The sequence below is a fragment of the Lithobates pipiens genome, unplaced genomic scaffold (genome assembly GCF_037356315.1).
Source record: "Lithobates pipiens isolate NorthernLeopardFrog02 unplaced genomic scaffold, aLitPip1_a1.2 Scaffold_3, whole genome shotgun sequence".
NCBI classification, from domain to species: Eukaryota; Metazoa; Chordata; class Amphibia; order Anura; family Ranidae; genus Lithobates; species Lithobates pipiens.
This window is the reverse complement of record NW_027507790.1, coordinates 273235890-273255911: the sequence shown is the minus strand read 5'-3', so window position 1 is coordinate 273255911 and position 20022 is coordinate 273235890.

The following is a 20022-nucleotide window of genomic DNA, read 5'->3' as shown; positions in this document are numbered from 1 at the left end:
ACATGGTCGGACATTCCGATTGAAGGTGTCCGATCGGACCGTGTTGTCGCATAATCCGACTGTGTGTGGTCTCCATCGGACTGTTTCCGTCAGAGTATCCGACGGACCAAGTTTTCCAACTTGTCTATAAAATTTTCCGACAATATGCTCCAATCGGACATAGTCCGATCATGTGTAGCCTACTCTGATGGACAAGGTGCCATGCATGCTCACATTTAAATTCAGACACGGAAGCGCTCACTCACGTAAAATTACCGCTCGTAATCGATATAGCACATTCGTCACGCTGCAATGTTAAAAATTCTTTCATGGAGTGCATTCTCTTGTTCTTTACAATGCTGCAAGAATGAACTTGTTTTGATGCTCGTAGTCACACACACTTCTCCCGAACGTATTTCTTGAGTCTTTTTACTAATTTCAGCAATACGATATTTTAAATCGTCACACATCTACACAATTTTTATTTTTTTTGGAATTTTGTGGTTTGTTTTTTTCATCAACATGTCCTTTTTTGACAGTTTGCTCATCTTTGCATTTTTTTGGGTGTGTTTTGGGTTTAAACTTACCACAACACCATTATTATCTTTTTTGTATTTTCTTTTTCTTTTTTAATCTACAGGAGGTTGTTTGCTGTTGGTGCCCCTTGTTATTCATTTCACTTTGTATTTTTGAAATGTACCTGCCTGCTCATAAATAAACTGTCCTTTTTGAAGTAAAACACATACGCAAGTATTTCTTCAAACAAAAAAAAACTTTTATTTAGGTGTCAAACAGCTAAAGACTGAGGCAGCGCTGGAGAAACTTGTCAATTTGGCGAAGCTTTTGGCCCCAGGGCAGACATGAACTAATTAGAAAAAGGAGTACAGGGGCCTGTACTCCTCAGGCCCCAGGGCCTGAGGAGTACATATCTTAGGGAGAGACGTCTGGTCTAGAAGTCCTAGAGATCAGGAAGAGCAGATGCCATCTATGTCCCCAGGATGTGGTTCTACAAGAGGCTGCATCTTCTGTCAGACCAGACTGAACCCAGGCCATCACTCTCTAGTCTTCCTTAGGCACTTCCCGCCAGGCATCCTTCAAGGCTGTGGCTCGGCTCCTGTAATTGAGGCAGGAGGAGGAGAAGGAGGGCGATGGTCGACCTCCTGGCTGCCACTTGCCACAGCCTCCCCCCGGCTGAGGTCTTTCTGTGTAAGAAAATGGGACATCGTTTTAGTTTTTTGCTCATCAATCACACCATATTTTGAATGTTACCAAGTAGAACAGACTATCATTCTGAGCCCAGCATTTTTCATTCTTGGCCTAAACATTTTTGCTCACTACCGCCTATTGAGATGTAAACCACTTTGTTAAATCACAACTTACTGATCAATAATAACATCTAGTTAACATCATTAAATGTACAACAAGAAATATTTTCAACAATGCTATACCTGTCTCAAGCTGGGCCCCTCCACATTTTGCTGCCTGGAAGGCCCAGGTTGGACATCAGAAGCCTCAGCTGGGGGTGAAGGAAGCCTTGAAGGAAGACTGGAGAGTAGCGGCGTGGGTTCCCCCTGGTCTGCCATAAAATGCAGCCTCTCGTAGTACAACATCCTGGGGTAATAAATGTCATCTGGATCTCCTGATCTCAGGGAATTCTGGTGCTTCTTTCGCTCCCTGAGATATATACACTTCAGGGCACCAACTTTGCCCTTCACATAGGTCTTTTCTGCCGGGGGGACCATGATCTTCACCAAAGCGAGAAGATTCTCCAGCGCTGCCTTCCTCTTTCTTTGGTCATTATAAAATGGGTTGTTCTTCTGCCACAGGCAGGGCAGCTCCCTCAGCAGATCAAGGAATAGCCCCATAAATTTGGAGTTTTTGAAGGGATCCATCTTGTCTGCAAGACACAACACAAGACAAACCCTAAAATACTAATAATGCCATGCTAAACCCTCCTAATCTTGTCCCAACATAGTCCTAGATAGAAGCAGTCTAGTCTAGTGATGTACCAAGTTAAAAATTGTACCATTCGTTTGCACGATCGGCATGTCAGCTCCTCACTCGGTTCACAGATCGTACGTACGACACATGCGTGTTGCGTTTTATATACAGTGCGCATGCGTGAAACTCCGCCCGCCCCTGACGTTCTTTCTAGACTATTCCCCACCCCTTCTCTTTTGGCGCAGTGGGGAGAGCACATGGCGGAGAGAACACAGGTGCGCAATCAGAGTTCCACTAACGAGGAGGAGGGCAAGGAAAGCCCGGAGCCTGAAACATCACGATCCTGGAGGAGAAGATTTAAGGCCTCAAATATGTCTTTTGGAGAGGTGTTGGAGATGGTGGACATATTGAAGAGGACCGACTATGATGGGAAGTATGGACCTTACCCAAACCCAAATATCAGAAAGGCCAAGATCATGACTAAAGTTGTGAAGAGTCTTCAGAAGAATTTTGGGGTACGACGATCCAAGGATCAACTGAGAAAATGCTGGTCAGACCTGAAACTGAGGGAGCACGATCAGTACAGAAGGATCAAGCGTGTTCTTCGAAAAAGTAAATAGTTGTCGTGTGTTCATATAATTATTGTTGCTTGCATACTGCTCCATGCGCTTTGATTTTATGTTGTACAGTTCAAAATGGCCACTTTCAAGTTCATGGGTTCAATCGTTCATCAGAAACATCATTCTGCAGGTAAGTATTCCAGCTTAACAAAGTGTCCACAATAATGTTCTCACCTTTGAACTCGGCCAAAAAACACAATTGTACCACACTTCCAAGCAATGTTTCATATTCCTATTTCTGCCCTCTGTGTGCTAAGTATTCCTTTTTTCCATTCTCATAGGGGGGAGAAGACTCGGGAAGTCTGAGGACACCGGGGACCCCACACCTCCCAAAGAAGGTGAAATTCCAACACCAGAAGCAGAGGAGGAGGAGGAGGAAGGAGAGATTGTTGAAGTTGGACAAATTGTCACCACAACAGGTGAGTGTCAGAGACCACAGCTTCCGGTAAGCTCATCAATGTATGTAGTCATATTTATAATACATGGTGGGGTTTTTTGTGTTTTTTTAGGTGATGTGGAAGAAGAATCACATTTTACCACTGAAAGTGCCCAGCTCCTGATTGGGAAGATAATGGGGTGCAATCGGGATTTAGAAAATATACAGAAAAACATCAATGATGTTCAAAATAAAATGAAGAGCATCATTGATGTTTTGGGGAGAGTGTGAAACACCCCAAACTAGCTAGGGTTTTATTTTTGTGTTTTGAAACAACAAATTTTGTATTTTACAAAAAGCCAAAATTGGAAGATGCACACAGTGTGCCAACATGCCCTATCTCCCATCATGGGGGATCAATGTACGTGTTTTGTGGAAAGTGGCTGAGATGAAGGGGTTGCAGCCGCAAAACATGTACATTGATCCCCCATGATGGGAGATAGCAGATGTTGACACATTGTGTGCATCTTCCAAATTTGGCTTTTCCAGGGGTGACACCACATCTGATGAGGGCAATATCAGCCCAGTTTGTACATACTCATGTGTGATATTGTCTTCACTTTTCAAAGTTGAACTTTGTAAGTTCCTGTGTTCTGTCGCTTTGATACATGCCTGTTTACACAAAAACGCCAAGTTACAAAAAAATTACCTTAAATAATGTTTTTGATACACCCAATATGTTGGTTTGTTGTAAAACCCTTTTCTAAACGCACATGTGAATGTGCTTTGATTAAAAAGTTAAATTATCAAAAATGTGTGGCTTCCTTTTTCAATGCGCAAAAGCAGTATTTGGAGTAAACTTGTTGTTTTCGGGGACAATGGGTGTTATTTACTAAAGACAACTCCACTTTGCACTCCAAGTGCAGTTTCAGGTGCACTTTTGCAGTGCACTTGTAGTGCATAGTGGATGTGCCTTTAGTAAATAACACCCACAGTGATCCTGACCCCACATATTTCTGCCATGGTGCGGAAAATGAGCAAGATTTTGGTCAGTAATGCACTACATACATTAGTTAACAAAAACAAGGTGTGTGTATAGCAGACCCACAACATAATAAGAATATCTGAAGAAGAGACTGTCCCCTCATCTTGCTCAGAACTTGGGTTTGCACTGTTGTAGAAAAAGGCACAACAACAAAAAACAAAAATTTACCTAGGAGACACCTAAATCCAAGCCAAGCAGTAAATGAAAACAAAGATTACCCACAAAGTACTCCATGTATTGGGTTCGGACCTCGCGGGCGCTTTGGGGGGGCAAGCCAGGACGAGCAGCTTCAAGGACCGTGAGATTATCATTTTCAGGCAAGTCTGCATCTGGGCCAACTGAGACCACATAGTTTGCTGAATGTCTTTTTAACTAGTTGCTGACCGCCGGCCGTCAAATGACGGCCAGGCGGCGCATCTATTGTGGCTGGAGGCTGTCATATGACGGCCTCCCGTTTAAACAGGGAATGCGCGATCATGCGCGCGCATCCCTGTTTCTTCGGTGGCAGCGTGTCACGGAGACACCACTCGCCCCCGAAGGGGGTGAACAGCCATTGGTTATGGCTGTTCACCATGTGATCGGCCGTGATGAAGTCACGGCCGATCACAGATGGTCACACCCCGACTGTGCATGGCGCATGCGCGCGATCGTGAGCGCGCTGCACGTGCACGTCGGCAGCGGCGTGTTCCCCGCGAACACCGCTCGTCACCGACGCTGGTAAACAGCCATTGGCCGACTGTTTACCCGCGTGATCGGCTGTGATCCTTTCACAGCCGATCACTAAAATGTAAACAAACCACGTTAACGAGATGTTACCGGGTTCTCCTCCTCACACACCGATCGTGTGTGGGGAGGAGATTGCGGTAACATCTCGTTACTGCCTAGAGTACACATCAAGCACACTGATTGCCCCCCCAATAAAGAGGACCTGTCACCACCCCTCATAGTACCTGTCAATCACAGTCCATCAGAGTACCTGTCACAGTCCATCAGAGTATTTGAGTACCTGTCACAGTCCATCAGAGTACCCGAGTACCTGTCACAGTCCATCAGAGTACCCAAGTACCTGTCACAGCCCATCAGAGTACCCGAGTACCTGTTACAGCCCATCAGAGTACCCGAGTACCTGTCACAGCCCATCTGAGTACCCGAGTATCTGTCCCGGCCCATCAGAGTACCCGAGTACCTGTCATGGCCCATCAGAGTACCCGAGTACCTGTCACGGCCCATCAGAGTACCCGAGTACCTGTCACGGCCCATCAGAGTACCCGAGTACCTGTCACGGCCCATCAGAGTACCCGAGTACCTGTCACGGCACATCAGAGTACCCGAGTACCTGTCACGGCACATCAGGGTACCCGAGTACCTGTCACGGTCCATCAGGGTACCCGAGTACCTGTCACGGTCCATCAGGGTACCCGAATACCTGTCATGGTCCATTAGGGTACCCGAGTACCTGTCACGGTCCATCAGGGTACCCGAGCATCTGTCACGGTCCATCAGAGTACCCGAGTACCTGTCACAGCCCATCAAAGTACCCGAGTACCTGTCACAGCCCATCAAAGTACCCGAGTACCTGTCACAGCCCATCAAAGTACCCAAGTACCTGTCACTGTTCATCCCAGTACCCGAGTACCTGTCACAGCCCATCAGAGTACCCAAGTACCTGTTACAGCCCATCAGAGTACCCGGGTACCTGTCACAGCCCATCTGAGTACCCGAGTATCTGTCCCGGCCCATCAGAGTACCCGAGTACCTGTCACGGCCCATCAGAGTACCCGAGTACCTGTCACGGCCCATCAGAGTACCCGAGTACCTGTCACGGCCCATCAGAGTACCCGAGTACCTGTCACGGCCCATCAGAGTACCCGAGTACCTGTCACGGCACATCAGAGTACCCGAGTACCTGTCACGGTCCATCAGGGTACCCGAGTACCTGTCTCGGTCCATCAGGGTACCCGAGTACCTGTCACGGTCCATCAGGGTACCCGAATACCTGTCATGGTCCATTAGGGTACCCGAGTACCTGTCACGGTCCATCAGGGTACCCGAGCATCTGTCACGGTCCATCAGAGTACCCGAGTACCTGTCACAGCCCATCAAAGTACCCGAGTACCTGTCACAGCCCATCAAAGTACCCGAGTACCTGTCACGGTTCATCCCAGTACCCGAGTACCTGTCACAGCCCATCTGAGTACCCGAGTACCTGTCCCAGTCCATCTGAGTACCCGAATGTCCCTGTCCCAGTTCATCTGAGTACCCGAGTACCTGTCACAGCCCATCTGAGTACCCGAGTACCTGTAACAGTTCATCTGAGTACCCGAGTACCTGTCACAGTTCATCTGAGTACCCGAGTACCTGTCACAGTTCATCTGAGTACCCAAGTACCTGTCACAGTTCATCTGAGTACCTGTCACAGTTCATCTGAGTACCCGAGTACCTGTCACAGTCCATATGAGTACCTGTCACCGCCCTTCAGAGTACCCAAATACCAGTCACCAAGCCATCAGAGTACCTGTCACCAGGCCATCAGAGTACCCGAGTACCTGTCACCAGGCCATCAGAGTACCCGAGTACCTGTCACCAGGCCATCAGAGTACCCGAGTACCTGTCACCAGGCCACCAGAGTACCCGAGTATCTGTCACCAGGCCATCAGAGTACCCGAGTACCTGTCACCAGGCCATCAGAGTAACCGAGTACCTGTCCCCAGGCCATCAGAGTACCCGAGTACCTGTCACAGCCCATCAAAGTACCTGAGTACCTGTCACAGCCCATCAAAGTACCCGAGTACCTGGCTTGGTTTTGTGGGTAAGTAGTTCCCAAACTGAGTTAAACATTGAGTCACTTCCTCATTAAACTACCCAGTCCATAATGCCTTGCAGCACTGCATTTCAAGCACTGAAGGAAAAAATGTCTTGACCGAGTTTTAACATAAACAAGGACACTACATACTGAAAGCACATCACATATTTGCATAGTAATTTAGGTGGCAAAAACTCCTGCTCTACATTTGTAATCGGAGCCTTCAAGTGGGAAATGCAATATTACTTAAGAAACAAGGCCTGAGGTGTGCCATGGCCTGGATGGTCAGTATGCCTGAAAAGAGGGCATACCCTGAATGTAAGAATAAGAAAAAATACTATGAGTATGAGTGAATAAACTGGGGGAAACGGGTGGGTGGGCACCTAGAAAACCCCAACCCTGGCCCTGACAGAGGAGGAGGGTTATATAGTCTCTGACTCCTCCCACAAATACAGGCTGGCCTACGGCCAGCCTTCCCACTTGTAATCGGAGTCTTCAAGTGGGAAACGCAATATTACTTAAGAAACAAGGCCTGAGGTGTGCCATGGCCTGGATGGTCAGTATGCCTAAAAAAGAGGGCAAAAAGACACAAGTTTAGGTGGGAGAGGGAAGGTAAAGATCCCATCCATAAATGACGTATGCCCAAACGCCAACCGTAAGTAACCGGTAAGTATCCGCTGTGAGAGTAGAACCCACCGACTCCTGACCTGGAGATGAGAAGGAACCTCCTTAGAGCCTGCAAGCTACGCAAACCCAATTGAACGTCCCGTGAAGGATAGGATGAGCCTGATGCCCAAGGTAACCCGGACATGAGAATGAACTGCTATGAATGAGAGGATACGTGGGGAAAAGAGAGCAAGGGCTGACCCGAAGAACCCCTACAACAGAGACCAGAAGAAGCACCGTGAAACACCCCTTCCCATACCTGATAAGAGGAAGTGAGAGGGTGAGTGCCAAAAATACCAGTGATAGGAGAGGAAACCTGGCTGCCCGATGGATGTGATGGAGTAGGTGCCATGGCAATGAGCATCATCAACATGGAGACACCAAGACAGACTGGTCCCATCGGATGCGAACAGGTCATGCTTCAGCCTGAGACCTAACAACCAAGACCGAATCCTTAACCGAGGAAGGAGAGTCAGACTCCAACCCAGAGAAATAAGTCCCATGGCATGTTACAGCCATGCCCAAGTGACTGAAGCCCCCCCCGGAACAGACCGGGGATCAGCAAGATGACTGGACCGATGTCCCTGAGCAGTACTCCAGGCAACCTCCTAGACACAAGCTCGGAGCTGTGAGTGGAATCCAGAATCATGATGACGTCGTGGCTAAGACACACCCTGACTACACATCCCTGGGCGGTAACCAGGGCCTCAACACAACAGGACATCAACTGAAGAAAATAGACCACTGCTTCTGACCCAAGGGTGAACCCAATGGCGAAATGATATCAGCACCAATCCGCTAGCCCCCCCCCCCCCCCCCCCAACCATGGCCGAACTGAAGGAAGTGAGTGCAAGCACGGTCGATATTGGTATGGATGCCCAACCTAAAACACAGACTAGACAAATGACAGACAATCAGACATGAGAACAACAACGCCCCTCTGTCTACCAATGAAACATGAGCAGAAATGTCCAGACCACTGCGCGTACATGAACCTGACGACAGACCCCCCCCCCCTTGTGTGAGTGGCAAGTGAGCCCGAGTAACCTGCAGGGCAGATACAGGTAATTGACTGGAAACTCAGGGCTAGTGTACCCACAGGCCGTGGTGGGTAGTCGTAAAGATGTGGTGAATGAAACATGCATCGTATGACGTATGGTATACGGGCGAGAAGACTGTGGACAACAATCAATTAACAAACGAAACCTCAGCCCGTATGGATCTGTAGACATGACAGATCCCGATGTGCGAGCCCTAGATAACTGACCCCGGTACAAACATGAACACAGATGCGATGAGACATGACAATCAATGCAGACAAACCTACCAGAGTATGTCATAAGTGAACAACGCCCTTCTGAGAACTCTGAGGCCAAACACCAAGGTTGGAACACCATGACAGAAACGCTGGGCAGAAACGCTATGACAGAAATACTGACAGAAATACTGACAGAAAAAATGTCACGACAATGCCATGACAGGAATGCTGAAAGTTAACCTGGGTAGAACGATGAGTGAAATCCCGGGGCAGAACGCTATGAGCGACATGCTGGCAGAACACAAAGACAGAAATCCAGGGGCAGAACACTGACAGAATACCTGAAGCGGGAACGCTATGGCAGATAACCTGGGCCGGGAACGCTATGACAGATAACCTGGGGCGGGAACGCTATGACAGATAACCTGGGGCAGGAACGCTATGACAGATAACCTGGGGCGGGAACGCTATGACAGATAACCTGGGGCGGGAACGCTATGACAGATAACCTGGGCCGGAAACGCTATGACAGATAACCTGGGGCGGAAACGCTATGACAGATAACCTGGGGCGGAAACGCTATGACAGATAACATGGGGCGGAAACGCTATGACAGATAACCTGGGGCGGAAACGCTATGACAGATAACCTGGGGCGGAAACGCTATGACAGATAACCTGGGGCGGAAACGCTCTGACAGATAACCTGGGGCAGAAACGCTATGACAGACATGCCGGGCAGAATGCTATGACAGGAACCCAGGGGGCAAAACACTATGACCGCCATGCTGGATAGAGCGCTATGACGGAAATACTGGACCGAACGCTATGACGGAAATACTGAACCGAACGCTATGACAGAAAGCTGGACTAAATGCTATGACCGAAACCTGGACAGAACGCTATGACAGGAAAGCTAGATAGAACGCTGTGACAGAAAATGCTGGGCCGAACGCTGTGACAGAAAATGCTGGGCCGAACGCTGTGACAGAAAATGCTGGGCCGAACGCTGTGACAGAAAATGCTGGGCCGAACGCTGTGACAGAAAATGCTGGGCCGAACGCTGGGACAGAAAATGCTGGGCCGAACGCTGTGACAGAAAAAGCTGGGCAGAACGCTGTGACAGAAAAAGCTGGGCAGAACGCTGTGACAGAAAAAGCTGGGCAGAACGCTGTGACAGAAATGCTGGGCCGAACGCTGTGACAGAAAATGCTGGGCCGAACGCTGTGACAGAAAATGCTGGGCCGAACGCTGTGACAGAAAAAGCTGGGCAGAACGCTGTGACAGAAAAAGCTGGGCAGAACGCTGTGACAGAAAAAGCTGGGCAGAGCGCTGTGACAGAAATGCTGGGCAGAACGCTGTGACAGAAATGCTGGGCAGAACGCTGTGACAGAAATGCTGGGCAGAACGCTGTGACAGAAATGCTGGGCAGAACGCTGTGACAGAAATGCTGGGCCGAATGCTGTGACAGAAATGCTGGGCCGAACGTTGTGACAGAAATGCTGGGCCGAACGTTGTGACAGAAATGCTGGGCCGAACGTTGTGACAGAAATTGCTGGGCCCAACGCTTGTGACAGAAAATCGCAGGCAGAACGCTGTGACAGAAAATCGCAGGCAGAACGCTGTGACAGAAAATCACAGGCAGAACGCTGTGACAGAAATACGCAGGCAGAACGCTATGACAGAAATACGCTGGCAGAACGCTATGACAGAAATACGCTGGCAGAACGCTATGACAGAAAAACGCTGGCAGAACGCTATGACAGAAAAAGCTGGCAGAATGCTATGACGGAAAACGCTGGCAGAACGTTATGACAGAAACTGCTGGCAGAACGCTATGACAGAAAATGCTGGCAGAACGCAATGACGGAAACCGCTGGCAGAACGCTATGACAGAAACCGCTGGCAGAACGCTATGACAGAAAAGCAATGACTAAAGCAGCATCAATGAAAACATAATGCAGCTTGTGATGGAGTGAGGGGCAGAACCAAGCTAAGCTGTCTGTCTATGTGCATACAGGCAGAGTAGCTTGGAATGGGGTCTGCACGAGTGACCCCATAGGAATTAGCTTCCTATTGAACCAATCGCTGAAGAGAAAATGACCAGCGGGGGAACCCAGAAGGGGAGAATCGGACTGGTATTTACCATACGCTTGTTAATAAAAATAATTGAAGGTTTAAAATCACTTTGGTCAGAGCCTGCACACAGTGCTAAAACTTTACTACAGGAAAAATGCCTATGTGTGGGGGGGGAGAGCCAGCGCAGCCGAATACCTCCCCCTTTCCCCGCCAGGAGCACCGGCGGGTACCCTGCATATGTGAGGGGGGAGGGGGAGCCGGCGCGGCCGATTACCTCCCCCTCCCCCCACGGGAAAAACCGGTGGGAAGGGCGGACTGCACGCAGGAGAGCTGAGGGAGGGGAGAATGTGGGCGAAGGACGGCCGATCACCTCCCCCCCCCCCCGCAGGAACACCGAGCCGACTGCCTGCCGGAGAGCCGAGGGAGGGGAGAGTGAAGGACGGCCGAATCGGCGGGTGTACAGCATATGTGTGTATGGGGGGGGGGCCGATTACATCCCCCTCCCCCCGCCAGGAGAATCGTCGGAACACAGCATATGTGAGGGAGGGGGAGGCGGCGCGGTCGATTATCTCCCCCCCCCCACGAGGAGAAACGGCGGGTGCTCCGTACCTGCGAGGGGAGAGGGGGAGGCCGACTATCTCCACCTCCCCTCACCAGGCGTGCGGCTCCCTTGTGAAATGATGCCTGGAGAGTGGAGCTGGCGGGTGGCTCCCTCGTGGAGCTGGTGAACATCCCCCCAACGAGAGGCAGAACACAACAGAAGGACGCCCCCCCTCACCCCCCGGCATGAGCACCAGGAGAAGGAGGCGGGCGGCACGCCAGCCAGAGCTGTGGGTGGTGAAGGGAGGAAGTAGGACGGACGGATGGATGAACTGTGCCGTCCTCCCCCATACCCGAATGCTGGGAGAAGCAACCCCCCTCCCTTCTGGAATACGGTTGAACAAAAGGGGGGGGGTGACGGCAGGGCGGCTACCACAAGCCAATGGACCCAGGGATGAGGGAGGGAGTGAGGCGGCCGACCGCCGCTCTGCAAAGACATACTCCCACCTAGAAAACCCCAACCCTGGCCCTGACAGAGGAGGAGGGTTATATAGTCTCTGACTAGTCCCACAAATACGGCCAGCCTTCCCACATATATATATACCCCATACCCCTACCCGCTACACATCAGATCCCCCTTTCCATCTGGACCCATCATGCTTTTTGTTTAAGGTATACAGTATCTCACAAAAGTAAGTGAGTACACTCCTCACATTTTTGTAGATATTGTAGATATTTTATTATATCTTTTCATGTGACAACACTGAAGAAATGACACTTTGTCTACAATATAAAGTAGTGAGTGTATAGCTTGCATAACAGTGTAAATTTGCCGTCCCCTAAAAATAACTTAACGCACAGCCATTAATGTCTTAACCGCTGGCAACAAAAGTGAGTACACCTCTAAGTGAAAATGTCCAAATTGGGCCCAATTAACCATTTTCCCACCCCGGTGTCATGTGACTCGCTAGTGTTACAAGGTCTCAGGTGTGAATGGGGAGCAGGTGTGTTAAATTTGGTGTTATCACTCTCACTCTTTCATACTGGTCACTAGAAGTTCAACATAGCACCTCATGGCAAAGAAATCTCTGAGGATATGAAAAAAAGAATTGTTGCTCTACATAAAGATGGCCTAGGTCAGTGATGGCGAACGCGTGGCACATGTGCCGCTGCCAGCCTGCCCAGCCGTCTCTGTGGGCACGCCATGACAATTGAGAAATTATACACTGACAAATCATTGAATCGTCCACACCACACCCACAAACTATATCTCCCACAGTTCTTGTCAGGGTTTTTCCCGCACGAAACGGGCAAGCCAGGCATCGGCGCGTGTGTGTGCGCCAGTGCGCATCCCGAGCTGTTTGGCACCAGTGGCCCTATTTAAGGAAGGCTGCTGCACTTTCCCAGTGCTGTTTGTCTGCACCTCTGTATTTGAATCTCCTGCAATCTGCCTGCTGTTTGTACAGTATCTCTGATCCAGCTTCTGACTGACCTTGATGACCTCTCCTGCCCTGACCACGGCCTGCTTGACCTTGCTTTGGATTGCACCTCTGTTGCCGAACCCCTGCCTGCCTGTACCTCGCTTCTGCCTGCTGAACATATCTGACTGCATTACCCGTTGTGACCCGGTCTGCCTTACTATTCTTCTGTTGTTCAAGTGTGCTGCTCCTTGTTCCTGCTGCCGCTGCTCCTGTGTCTGCTGATTGCTGCCTGCTTATCCCCCATCTGATCTACAGTTCCAGTACCCAGGAGGACCCAGCTGCTGCTTCCAGTCAGACACTCCTACCCTGCTGCGCTCACGGGATCACTTTCTCCATTCCAGTGGCCCCTGAACCAGAGCTGTAAGAGAGGTTTTCTTTCGTCAAGTCAGGCTCACCACCAGGTACCTAACAGTTCTCTGGGGCTAGCCGTGACATGTCTGAGTGGGTGTGACGCATTCACCAAACACGAGCTCTGAAGCCATACCCCCCATTCTCGAGCATCTGACATTCCCTGCCAAAGCACCCGCTGATGTGCCTGCTATGGGAAATCCCTTCTTTGGAGGTACGAACACCACCAGAGCGACCGGGGGCTGGCCCCACACCGAAGCCCAGCTGGAAACCGGGAGATAACCCACTGATTTAAACTACTCAAATGTGAGTTTAATAACCACTTGCCGACTGGACCATAGCCGAAAGATGGCTACAGAGTGGTTGGCTTATTATGGGAGGGCGTCCATGGACGTCCTCCTAGAATCTTACTCACGTGTGCCGTACAGAGCGAGGGGAGAGATAATTTGCAGCAGTGCTGTGGGCTGGATCTGTAGTTCCCACAGCGTTGCTCAGTACCCATACTCTGCAATACTCTGCAGTACTCTGCCAATACTCTGCAGTACTCTGCCCATACTCTGCAGTACTCTGCCCATACTCTGCAATACTCTGCAGTACTCTGCCCATACTCTTCAATGCTCTGCAGTACTCTGCCCATACTCTGTAGTACTCTGCCCATACTCTGCCCATACTCTGCAGTACTCTTCAATACTCTGCAGTACTCTGCCCATACTTTGCAATACTCTGCCAATACTCTGCAGTACTCTGCCAATACTCTGCAGTACTCTGCCCATTCTCTGTCCATACTCTACAGTACTCTGCCAATACTCTGCAGTACTCTGCCCATACTCTGAAATACTCTGCCAATACTCTGCAATACTCTTCCATACTCTGCCAATACTCTGCAATATTCTGCCAATATTCTGTAATACTCTGCAATATTCTGCCAATATTCTGCAATACTCTGCAATACAATGTCATTGGGAAACATTGTGCCCCGTCATTGGTGTTATTCAGCCTAACTATTAGCGTCATTGGGAAACATCCCCCCCATTGGTGTAATTGTGCCTCATTATAAGTGTCCTTGGGAAACATCATTGGGGGGAATAGTGCCCCTATCTTTGGTGTCATTGGGAGGAATGTGTGCCCCTTTATTGGTGTAAATGGGGGGAGTATAACCTATTGTTAGTATCAGTGGATAAATCAGTGCCCCATGGGCCTAATAAAAGCAAGCCAAGGGCCACATCCGACTCCTGGTCACAGCTTGGAGACCAATAGCCGAAAGTCATATTCACCTTAAGGTAGCTCTATATATAACATATGTTAGTTATTTGAACCTGTGTCCTGGCCTATGGACAACAATGACAAAATGTTTTTTTTTTCATTCCAGCCCTTTGTATCCAAAGCAGCTTTCAGACCCTACAGAGCGGTGTCAGTGGTTTCACAGGACATTGGATGATGTGTATCTGTCTACAAAACCATAAGTTTCTCTTCTACAATTCTGTGTTTATTATATACCTTTTTTGTGAAATGTTGCAATAATATTTTTTGGTATAAGTAGGAAGGGATAGATGTGTACTGGGTGTTTCATCCGTATTTATTTTATACATTTTGTGTTTTTGTAGACTTGAACACCCAAAAATGAGTACATCAAAGAAAGCTAAATTCAAAACAGATAGTGGAAGATCATTCCAAGAGGCTTGGATACAGTCATTCGGAGTGATTGAACGCAATGGGAAAGCGTTATGTGTTCTTTGTAGGGAAAGTGTTATATCTCGCACATCAATTTTGATACCAACCACAAAACTGTTGCCAAACTTGGTAAAGCTGAAAGAAAAGAGTTTCTTGATGGGAAATTGAGGAAATATTACTGCCAGTATCGTAGTTTTTGCAATTTTGCATTATGCTGTTGGTGACACCACGAGAGAAGAGCTCATAAAACTAGTGTCTTTGCCTGGAAGAACACAAGGGGTAGATATCTACAATGCTGTGATCGAGGCTTTTAAGTCACAAGACATAAGGCCAGAAAAAGTGGTTTCAGTTACTAGTGAAGGGGCACCTTCCATGGTGGGGGTAACATATGGTTTCATACAGTTTTTTGTTGAAGAAGCAAATCATCCAGTCATTCAATTTCATTGTATTATACTTCAAGAAGCTCTTTGTGCCAAGGAAAGCAGAAAAAAAATTAGACGATATCCTCAAGGATGTCACAACAATGGAAAATTACATCATGGCTCAAGCTCTTAATTTTCTACAGTTTCAAGCACTTCTTGATGAAGTACAGGCACAGTATAATACTTTACTTATTTACAATAATATACGGTGGCTAAGCAGAGGACGGGTCTTGGAGAGATTTGTAGCCTGCTTGGATGAAATTAGGCTGCTTATGAATGAAAAGGGGCAGGAATATCCACAGCTCACTGATATGACCTGGCTCATCAACCTCATGTTTTTTACTGACTTTACAATCCATTTCAATGTATTGAACAAAAAACTGCAAGGTTTAGGGAAAACAGCAGAAAGGATGGTTTGTGTTATTAGAACATTTGAGAGAAAGCTGCAGGTTTTTGAAAGAGACCTTGAAAGTGGGCAGCTGAAATATTTTCCAAATCTAAAAATGCATTTGGAAAATTCTACAACTTTAAAAATGCCCAGCAAAAGGCATCTTTGAAAATGCCCATCAAAGGCATATTTGAAAATGCCCAGAAAAGGCACCCTTACCAATGCCCAGCAAAGGCATTTTTACCAGTGATCAGCAAATGTATCCTTACCCAAAAATACAGGCATGTGTACAGTTGTTGTTGTTTTTTTTTTTTTTTCAATAAAAAAAAAAAAGTTTAATGGAAAGCTCTGTTATTGTGTTTTTCTTTTAAAACAAAAGCTGTTAATTCATTTGGACAACTGTACGAGTTGTTTTTCTAAACGAAAACCTCGATATTCAGGTTTAATTGCAGTGTTGGCACTTTGAAAAAATAAGTCATTTTGTGTTGCAGTTTGGGCACTTGGGCTCATCACTGGCCTAGGTTATAAGATGATTGCCAAGACTCTGAAATGGAGCTGCAGCACGGTGGCCAAGACCATACAGCGGTTTAACAGGACAGGTTCCACTCAGAACAGGCCTTGCCATGGTTGACCAAAGAAGCTGAGTGCATGTGCTCAGCGTCATATCCAGAGATTGTCTTTGGGAAATAGAGATGAGTGCTGCCTGCATTGCTGCAGAGGTTGAAGGAGTGGGGAGCCATGCTGTCAGTACTTAGACCATATACCCCACAATGCATCAAATTGGTCTGCATGGCTGTCATCCCAGAATGCTAACATGTACTATGACATACTGAAGCTAAGCACGATCCCCTCCCTTCAATTACTGGGCTGCAGGGCAGTATTCAAACAAGATAAAAACCCCAAACACACCTCCAAGACAACCACTGCTTTGCTAAAGAAGCTGAGGGTAAAGGTAATGACTGGCCAAGCATGTCTCCAGACCTAAACCTATTGAACATCTGTGGGGCATCCTCAAATGGAAAGGGGAGGAGCACAAGGTCTCTAACATCCACCAACTCCGTTATGTTGTCATAGAGGAGTGGAAGAGGACTCCAGTGGCAACCTGTGAAGCTCTGGTGAACTCCATGCCCAAGAGGGTTAAGGAAGTGCTGGAAAATAATGGCGGCCACACAAAATATTGATGCTTTGGGCCCAGTTTGGACATTTTCACTTAGGGGTGTACTCACTTTTGTTGCCAGCGGTTTAGACATAATGGCTGTGTGATTAGTTATTTTGAGGGGACAGCAAATTTACACTGTTATACAAGCTGTACACTCACTACTTTACATTGTAGCAAAGTATCATTTCTTCAGTGTTGTCACATGAAAAGATATAATAAAATATTATTTTATTAGTGTTATTTTTCATGGAGGGCATCTAGCAGGTCAGTGCTATTATCACACATGACCTTGAAAGGCCAAAGATGGCGTAAGGTTAGCCACATCTCAACAGCCTCCTAGGACCTGTGGCATGTAATATGTGAGAAGGCTGTGGAAATGTAGAAGGAGAGGAGAACTTCCACTAAGTTTGTTCAAAACCAGGTACCCCTCAAAAAATATTATCCAAATATGGTGTAGTGGGGTGCCTCCCTTTCCTTACAGTTTGGGCTATGGTCCTTACCCCCTTTTGACCCACAGAAGGCCTATTTTGATCTTAATGCTGCTGAGGCCCGGCAATATAAAACTCAGAAAAATTCGATTCTGGCCCGCCTTGGCGTAACAATGGCAGTGAGAGCTCAGCACATCCATGCTTGGCAATTTAAGGTGGACCAACCTGCAAGGTCCCAGATGTATGACCTCATTCACTTCACACAGATGTGGTTACAGTCAGAGGTTGCCACCCTAGACCAAATCATGGAGAGAGTTGTAGTGGACCACTTTGTGAGAACCCTTCCAACCCCTATACAGCGGTTTGCCAGGAGAGCTGATCCTAAAGATGCCAATGAGTTGGTGGCCCTCATGGAACGGTACTTGTGTACTGAGGACTTTCTTTGGGGGTAATACCCAAAGAATACTTCTCCAAGAGACAAAAGCCAAGAAACCCGGGAAATGGTGATCCCGCCCTAAAGTGGAGGAAAAAGGTGGTAAATGTGATTGAGGTTCCTGAGGCGCAAGGTGTGAAGAGGCTCAATCACCAAAGGAGGTCCCCCCAAGAACTGGGGCACCCCCCAAGAACTGGGGCACCTGGTTGCCAGTTTTCCACTAAATCCACTAAATCAGGAATCTATGGTACACAGTATGTCCCAGCAAAGCTCTTTTGTTGCTACACCAGGAGGCACCCCACAACAGCCAGAAACAGATTTGTGTCATTAAAGTGGATGGTTGCTAGATGACTGCCTTGCTGGATTCTGGCAGTCTAGTAACTCTAGTGCATGCCAGTCTCGGGAACCCCCAAACGTTGCAGCAACAGCTAATGGGCATTGTTTGAATTCATGGGGATACCAAGTGCTACCCCATGGCCATTGTGTCTATCGAATCTCCTTGGACACCATGGACCACGAGGTTGGAGTAGTCCCAAATCTCATGTATAACACTGTCCTCGGATGAGACTTCCCTGTTTTCTGGGACTTATGGGGAAAAGCACAGGGAGCAGGGCCCCCACCTGAAATGAATTCCTACTACCCCGGAACTGCTGGAGGGGCAGAATTAAGAGAGAGAGTCTGCAAATTTTCCCTTGGAGGTCCTTGCAGGTAATACAGAGGACCTTCCTTTTGGACTTAGACCTACAGGACCTGCCCACGACCCGAGAAAAGTATGGCATGGCCCAGCTTAGGGACCCCACTTTAGCTAGGGAAAGGGAACAGGTAAAAGTGGTAAACAGGGTACCCTAAGAGCCAGGGGAGGAGTCACTACTCCCCCATTTTGCTATGGGAAATTACCTGTTACACCAAGTCGATGAAATATGAGGAGAAAGACTGGAACAGTTGCTAGTACCTCAACCTCATAGACACATGGTGCTAGACCTGGAACATTCTCACGTTCTTGGGAGACATCTGGGGGTGGATAAAACTAAGGAGAGAATATTGAAATGATTTTATTGGCCAAGCTTACACAAAGAGGTAAAATTGTACTGTGAATTTTGCCAAGTTTGTCAGCTCACGGCTCCGGTCTCTCTTTTTTTCCGGAGTCCATTGGTACCTTTACCCATCATTGAGGTGTCCTTTGACAGGATTGCCATGGACATTGTAGGTCCCTTGGTTAAGTCCACTCGGGGGAACAATTATAACCTGGTTGTCTTGGACTATGACACCCGGTACCCAGAGGCAATCCCATTAAGGAACCCTTCAGCTAAGAGTATTGCTAAAGAGCTTTTTCTTATGATTTCACGTGTAGATATTCCTCGAGAGCTGTTAACTGACCAGGGCATGCCCTTCATGTCGAATTGTGTAAATTGTTTAAAATTAATCACTTACGCACTTCTGTGTACCACCCACAAACAGATGGTCTAGTGGAAAGTTTCAACAAAACTTTGAAAGGAATGTTAAAATGAGTGGTAGCGGCAGATGGTACGGACTGGGCCTGCCTCTTGCCACATGTTTGCTATACGGGAGGTACCCCATGCCTCCACTGGCTTTTCCCCTTTCGAGTTGCTGTAGGGCCAACATCCGAGAGGCCTATTAGATATAGCAAAAGAGACATGAAAACAAGAGGCAACCTCACTCAAAAATGTATTGGAGCATATTGCTCAAATGCAACACCGGATTGGAAAAGTCATGCCCATTGTTAAATCCCATTTGCAACAGGCTCAGCAGGCTCAGGCTAGAGTCTATAACCATTCAGCCAAGATCCGGACCTTTAACCCCAGTGACAGAGTTCTTGTGCTGGTACCTACGGTGGAGAGAAAATTTCTGGAGAAATGGCAAGGACCATACAAGATTGTAGAACAGGTGGGGGAAGTTAACTATAACTATAGAGTACATCAGCCTGGCAACAGGATGCCCTACCAAATCTATCATGTAAATATATTGAAGCCTTGGAAAAATAGACAATCCCTTGTGGTCCATGCACCCTTGGCAATGACTACCGCAGGTCCGTCTACCATGCCTTGGATAGAGATCGCTGAGGCCCTGTTCGTAAGCCAGAAACAAGAGACCAAGGAATTTCTACTAAGAAATAGGGAGTTCTCCTCTGATCTTCCAGGGGTAACTTCAGTAATAAGGCATGATATTGTGACCGAGCCAGGGGGAAAAGTTAGCTTAAAACCTTATTTCATCCCAGAAGCTCGGCACCAAGTACTCAGAGGAAATAAGGAGGATGTTGGAGCTTGATGTAAGAGAAGAATCCTATAGTGAGTGGTGTAGTCCAATCATCCTTATTCCCAAGCAGGATGGAAGCATTCAATTTTGTAAGGACTTCCGAAAGCTGAAT